General features: G+C 40.0%; 2 long non-coding RNA genes across 4 annotated transcripts in view; one reads left to right on the top strand and one right to left on the bottom strand.

Annotated features, from left to right (window-relative positions):
- LOC123514102 overlaps positions 1-7,728 on the bottom strand; it is a 31,457-nt gene that overhangs the window by 2,845 nt on the left and 20,884 nt on the right. The gene's annotated exons all lie outside the window — the stretch shown is intronic.
- The window catches only part of LOC123514103, a 33,491-nt gene that overhangs the window by 16,379 nt on the left and 9,384 nt on the right, over positions 1-7,728 (top strand). The gene's annotated exons all lie outside the window — the stretch shown is intronic.

Genomic DNA, 7,728 nt, shown 5'->3' with positions numbered 1-7,728 from the left:
GTAGCTAAGATGTGTGAGAGGGTGGTGAAGACTAGATGGACAGACTTCTTGGAGAAAATGACATACTTTGTGAGTGTCAATTTGGTTTTAGGAAAGGGCGTTCATGCACGACAAACCTGATATGTTACTATTCGAGGGTGATAGATGTAATACAGGAAAGAGATGGTTGGGCTGATGGAATATATCTGGATTTAAAAAGGCCTTTGATAAGGTACCACACCAGAGACTGATCTGGAAACTTGAAATGGTAGGAGGAGTGCATGGCAGTTTACTAAAATGGATGGAAGACTTTTGGTAGGAAGAGAAATGAGAACAATAATTAAGGACAGACCATCAGAATGGGGATTGGTGGAGAGTGGAGTTCCACAGGGATCAGTGTTGGCACCAGTAATGTTCGCAGTCTACATAAATGACATGGTGGATGGGGTGTCCAGTTATGTGAGCCTATTTGCAGACGATGCAAAATTGTTAAGAAAAGTGAGATGTGACAAAGATTGCGAACTACTCCAGGAAGACTTGGACAGAATATGGAAATGGAGCTGTACATGGCAAATGGAGTTCAACACGACAAAATGCAAGAAAATAGAGTTTGGCAAGAGTGAAAGAAGAATCAGGAGTATGTACAAGATAGGAAATGAAGACATAAAACCAGTCATGAAGAAAAAGACCTTGGGGTGACAATTACCAATGACCTATCGCCAGAGAGACATATAAACAAAATAATTGGAGAAGTATTGAACTTATTGAGGAACATAAGAGTGGCGTTCGTATATCTAGATGAAGAAATGATGAAGAAAATAATTACTGCAATGATAAGACCGAGGCTTGAATATGCAACAATACAGTGGGCTCGAACTTAAAGAAACACATAAGGAAACTAGAGAAAGTACAGAGGGCTGCAACAAAATGGTGCCTGACTTAAGAGATTTGACTTATGAAGACAGACTGAAAAGAATGCAACTTCCAACCCTGGAAAACAGAAGAGAAAGGGGAGACCTGATAGCAATATACAGAGTGATGATTGGCATGGAAAAAATGGATAGGGAAGATCTGTGTATGTGGAATGGAAGAATGTCGAGAGGGCATGGGAAAAACTAAAATGGCCACTTATAGGAGAGATGTGAAAAATATAGCTTCCCTCATAGAAGGGTGGAAGCATGGAATAGTTTAGACGTGGAAGTGGTCAACGCAAGGAATATTCATGATTTTAAGAAAAGCTGGACATTAATAGATATGGAGACGGGACAACACGAGCATAGCTCTTTTCCGTATGTTACAATTAGGTAAATACAATTAGGTAAATACACACACACACAGCAGAGGAAGGACGCGATACACGCTCCCGACAATCAGCTGATCTTCACTACCTTTGTTTGGGTTTACAGTGGCCTGGGCGATAAGTGTGGACTCATTTTTCCTTTCATGAATACAGTGTTAAATAATAATGAGTGAGAAAGAGATTCCATCTAAATGCAGGTATGTGACAAGGAAAGAATGAAAGCTGATGATGACAATGTTGGTGAGGAGGAGGAGAATTTGAAGGCTTTGATACGGCACAAACTTCCCTATTTGATAGAGTCTTAACTATCGAACGTAAATTAGATAAATTGATAAAGGAGAGTATGGGAATGAAAGAGAATGAAGAACAGGATAAAGAGCTCCAGAAATTGAAAGAAAGGATAAAAGAGTGGAAGAAAACGAAACTAGGCTAAGAACCGAAAATGAAGAATTAAAAGTCCAAATAGTAAACTATAAGAAATTGATGGAAGAAGGACTCAGTAAAGCCGAGAAAGAAAAAGAAAAGCTAAAAGATCTAGTTAACAAAGAAGAAGAAAGAGTACAAGACGTGATTAAAAAGAAGTACAAGCATGGAGAATCCAAGATAAGAAAGACAAGGAATCATTTCAAGAAGTATTTCAAGAACAGTTAAAAGAAAGAGATGAAAATATGACAAGCAAAATGATAGGAGTCCTCAAGAAAAAGAAAATTTAGTAAGAGAAATTGCGGAAAAAAGAAGAGTGTAATTATTTTGGACTGAAAGAAAAAATGTTAAATATAGACCAAGAAGGAAAAAGACGAAATGAAATCAGTAAAGACCTACTAAAACATCTGAATGACGAGGATAGACAGAACTTAGAAGAGGAAGTAGAAGAAATCCATAGAATGGGACCATATCAAGAAGGAACAGTGAGACCAATTAAGATATTACTAAAATCACAAGCAGCAGCAGAAGAAGTACTATATAGAAAAACGAAACTCAGAGAAACAGAAGGTTGCAAAGATATATATATAAAGAAAAATAGAAACGAGGAGGAAAGGAAGAGACACAATGAACTGGTGGCAGAAGCAAGAGAAAAAATAATGAAAGGTCAGAGGAGGAGAAGAAGGCATTTTTTTGGAGAATTATAATTATAGGAGACAGGATAAGGAAATGGTATATAAAAGAGAAAGAAGAGAAAAGAATGGAGCAAGTTTAACTAAAATACGGGATGTAGGCAGTGCTGCAGACTGAGTGATTCCCGTGTCCTCTCTTCCCGGTTCCCTTTGTGGTCTCATTTATACAATTGAGCAGCTGCAGCCTGCCCTCTAAAGACAACTTCTACTACTTCCTACACTACACTACAACACCTTACACTTTTACACTCTCTTCAAATCAAAATTTAATAATGGCTTCACCACGCCCTGCCTCGGAGTCCCCCTCTGGGGAGGGGACCATAAATGTCCCCAGGTCGGACTGCCCTCTGCTGTCGACCTTGGGTGTCTTGACACTTCATCTAATACTTTCACTATCAATTTCTGCAACATTCGTGGCCTTCGTTCTAATTTTCAATCTGTGGAACACCACCTCCTCTACTAAACCTCATCTTCTCTTCCTAACTGAAACACAGTTGTCTGTGACTACTGACAGCAGCCCCTTTTCTGTTCCCTCCTACTTGCTCTATCCTCATTTTCAATCCAAAGCTGGATGTTGCGCATACGTGCGTAACGACACCACTTGCTCTCGTGCCCACAATCTTGAATCTTCAGAATTTTCTACCATCTGGCTAAGACTTCAATGTCACTCTAACTAAATTCATCTGTGCTGTATACCTCTCACCTAATTCCTCTGACTATGTAAAATTCTTTGACTATTTGACTTCCAAGGTGGAGCACATCTTATCTCACTTTCCTTTGCTGAGATCTCCATTTTAGATTTCAATGTTCACCACCAGCTTTGGCTTTCATCTTCTTTCACTGACCAACCTGGTGAACAAACCTTCAACTTTGCTATCCTTCATGACCTAGAGCAGCTAGTGAAGTTCCCTACCCGTATTCCTGACCGCCTTGGAGACACGCCCAACATTCTTGATCTTTTCCTAACCTCCAACCCTTCTGCTTACTCTGTTAAACTTTCCTCTCCGTTGGGCTCCTCCGACCACAATCTAATTTCCGTTACCAGTTCTATCACTCCAGTGCAGCCTCAGGACCCGCCTAAGCGGAGGTGCTTCTGGCATTTTAACTCTGCTAAGTGGGAGGAACTAAGGCAGTACTATTCTGATTTCCTTGGGATGATTATTGTTTTCATGTCAGAGATCCTTCTCTTTGTGCCGAGCGCATAACAGAGGTGATTATCTCTGGCATGGAGCTATACATTCCTCATACTTTCTCTAACCCTAAAGCTAAAAAGCCTTGGTTTAACTCTGCTTGTTCTCGTGCTGTCAATGATAGAGAGGCGGCTCACAAACGGTTCCGTAGCCATCCAACTGCTGAAACTCATGCCCTATATATTTCTGCCCGTAATCATGCCAAATCTATTCTCCAACTTACTAAAACTCTTTCATCAATAGAAAATGTCAAAGTCTTTCCAATTCTAACTCCTCTCGAGATTTCTGGCATCTAGCCAATAATATCTCTAACAACTTTACTTCTTCGTCTTTCCTCCTTTACTTCATCCAGATGGCTCTACAGCTGTCTCTTCTTTTTCTAAAGCTGAACTCTTCGCTCAAACCTTTGCTACCAACTCAACTTTGGATGATTCTGGGCATATTCCTCCTACTCCTCCACCCTCTGACTACTTCATCCCTAAAATTAAAATTCTTTATAAAGACGTTTTCCTGGCCCTCTCTGGCCTTGATTCTCGGAAGGCTTACGGTCCGGATGGAGTCCCTCCTGTTGTTCTCAAAACTGTGCTTCCGAACTCGCTCACTGCCTGGTCAAACTCTTTCATCTGTGTCTCTACTTCTATTTATCCTTCTTGCTGGAAGTTTGCTCACATTCAACCTGTCCCTAAAAAGGTGACCACTCCAATCCTTCTAACTACCGCCCTATAGCTTTGATTTCCTGCCTTTCTAAAGCCTTTGAGTCTATCCTTAATAGGAAGATAATGAGGCATCTATCAGCTCACAACCTTCTCTCTGATTGCCAGTATGGTTTCCGTAAAGGCAGATCTACTGGTGATCTTCTTACTTTCCTAACTGAATCTTGGTCATCCTCTTTAGGGACTTCGGTGAAACCTTTGCTGTCGGCCTTGACATATCGAAAGCCTTCGATAGAGTCTGGCACAAATCTTTAATTTCTAAACTACCCTCCTACGGATTCTATCCTTCTCTGTACCTTCATCTCCAGTTTCCTTTCCGATCGTTCTATTGCTGCTGTAGTAGACGGTCACTGTTCTTCCCTAAAACTATCAACAGTGGTGTTCCACAGGGTTCTGTCCTATCACCCACTCTCTTTCTATTATTCATCAATGATCTCCTAAATCTGACTCAATGCCCTATCCACTCCTATGCTGATGATACCACCCTGCATTATTCAACAGCGTTCAACAGACGCCCAACCCAACAACAATTAAATGACTCAAGGCGAGATGCTATAGGACGCCTAACTTCTGATCTTTCACTTGTTTCTGATTGGGGCAGAGAAAACCTGGTTTTGTTCAATGCCTCAAAACTCAATTTCTACAACTATCTACTCGACATAACCTTCCAGACAACTATCCTCTCTTCTTCAATAACACTCAACTTCCCTCTCCTCTACATTAAACACACTCGGTCTATCCTTCACTAAAAATCTAAACTGGAAATTTCACATCTCTACTCTTGCTAAATCAGCTTCCAAGAAGTTAGGTGTCCTATGGCGTCTTCGTCCATTTTTCTCTCCTCCCAGCTGCTTGCTCTGTACAAGGGCCTTATCCGCCCGTGTATGGAGTATGGCTCTCATGTCTGGGGATCCACACACAGCTTTACTAAACAAGGTGGAATCTAAAGCTTTTCGTCTTATCAACTCTTCTCCTCTAACTGACTGTCTTGATTCTTTAAGTCACCGCCGCAATGTTGCATCTTTATCTGTCTTCTACCGCTGTTTTCATGCTGTCTGCTCTTCTGAACTTGCTAACTGCATGCCTTCCCCTCCTGCGGCCTCGCTGCACAAGACTCTCTACTTCTTCTCATCCCTATTCTGTCCATCTTCCTAATGCAAGAGTTAACCAGTATCTTCACTCCTTCATTCCCTACACTGGTAAACTCTGGAACTCTCTACCTGTGTCTGTATTTCCACCTGCCTATGACTTAAACTCTTTCAAAAGAGGAGTGTCAAGACACCTCTTACGTTAACTGGACCCTCCTTTAGATTTTTTTGTTTTTTCTCTTTCTACTTTCCTCTTAACAGGGCCTGGCAACCAGCGGGATTTTTTTTTTCCAACACTTTGTTTTCCCTTGGCCAGTGCCCTTGTAATGTAAAAAAAAAACTAGGGCAAAGGAGAAACGAGATGGAGCATGGAAAAGGTGGAGAAGAAACAGAAATCCAGAAAATAAGGAAAACTTCAAAACAGCAAGAAATGAATATGCTAAGGTGAGAAAGGAAGAAGAAAAGAACTATGAAAAGGACATTGTCGAAAAATGTAAGGAACAACCAAAATTGTTCTACAGATTCATAAATGGAAAAATAAGACAAAAAGAAACAATAGAAAGGTTAAAAGGAGAGAACAGAATGGTGGAAGACCCAAAAAATATGGCAGAACTGTTAAATAGTACATTTCATGAGGTCTTTACTAAGGAATCCAAATTTGAAAGACCACAGGGTAATAGAGACTGTCTATATGAAAGAGATTAAAGTAACCAAGCTTGAAATAAAAAAGTTGATGACGGAATTGGATGAGGAAAAGGCAATGGGACCGGATGAAGTCTCAGGCAGAATACTGAAAGAATGTAGGGAAGAACTAGCAAGTCCAATATACAACATCATAAAATGCTCAATAGAAAATGGAACAGTGCCAGTGGAGTGGAAAAGAGCTGAGGTGGTTCCCATATATAAGAGCGGAAGGAAGGAAGAACCTTTAAATTACAGACTGGTATCACTAACTAGTGTAATATGCAAGATGTGTGAAAAAGTAATAAAGAAGCAATGGATCGAGTTTCTTGAAGACAACAAAATATTATCAAATAGCCAATTTGGTTTTAGAAAAGGTCGGTCATGTGTGACAAATTTATTGAGTTTCTACTCTAGAATAGTTGATAAAGTACAAGAGAGAGAGGATGGATTGACTGTATTTATTTAGATCTAAAAAGGCTTTTGATAAAGTGCCACATGAAAGATTACTATGGAAGTTAGAGGAGAAGGGTGGCTTAAAAGGAAGCACATTGAGATGGATGAAGAATTACTTAAGGGGAGAGAAATAAGGACGATAGTTAAAGATATGAAGTCCAAGTGGAGAACAGTAGACAGCGGAGTGCCACAGGGTCAGTATTGGCACCAATACTTTTTCTCGTATATATAAATGACATGCCAGAGGGAGTGAACAGCTACATAAATCTGTTTGCAGACGATGCAAAACTGTGCAGAGTCATTAAACAAAAGAGGATTGTGAAATACTACAGGAAGACTTAAACAAGATCTGGAAATGGAGCAAAAAATGGGAGATGGAATTCAATGTGGACAAAAGCCATGTCATGAAAATGGGAAAAAGTGAAAGACAACCAGTGGGAATCTATAAGATGGGAGATGGAGTAGAACTAGAAAAAGTAAAAAAGGAAAAGGACTTGGGAGTGACAATGGAAGAAAATAATCAACCGGTTAGCCATATTGATAGAATTTTCAGAGAGACGTATAATTTGCTAAGGAATATTGGAGTAGCATTTCACTATATGGACAAGGAAATGATGAAGAAATTGATAAGTACTAAAATAAGACCTAGATTGGAATATGCAGGAGTTGTGTGGACTCCCCATAAAAAGAAACACATAAGAAAATTAGAGAGACTACAAAAAATGGCTACAAGAATGGTTCCAGAATTTAAAGGGATGGCATATGAGGAGAGACTAAAGGCAATGGATCTACCAACCTTGGAGCAGAGAGAGAGAGGGGATCTGATACAAGTTTATAAATTGATTAACGGAATGGATGAAGTGGATAATGAGAAACTGATCCTGAGAGAAGAATATGACTTTAGAAGCACAAGATCGCATAGTAAGAAACTAAGGAAGGGACGATGTCTGAGAGATGTTAAAAAATTTAGTTTCCCGCAAAGATGTGTTGAGACTTGGAACAGTTTGAGTGAGGAAGTGGTATCAGCAAAGAGTGTACATAGTTTTAAAGAAAAATTGGATAAGTGTAGATATGGAGACGGGACCACACGAGCATAAAGCCCAGGCCCTGTAAAACTATAACTAGGTAAATACAACTAGGTAAATACACACACACACACACACACACACACACACACACACACACACACACACACACACACACACA

This window comes from Portunus trituberculatus, chromosome 37, assembly GCF_017591435.1.
Source record: "Portunus trituberculatus isolate SZX2019 chromosome 37, ASM1759143v1, whole genome shotgun sequence".
NCBI classification, from domain to species: Eukaryota; Metazoa; Arthropoda; class Malacostraca; order Decapoda; family Portunidae; genus Portunus; species Portunus trituberculatus.
Note: the sequence above shows the minus strand (reverse complement) of the source record. Positions and strands in the feature narration are given on the sequence as shown.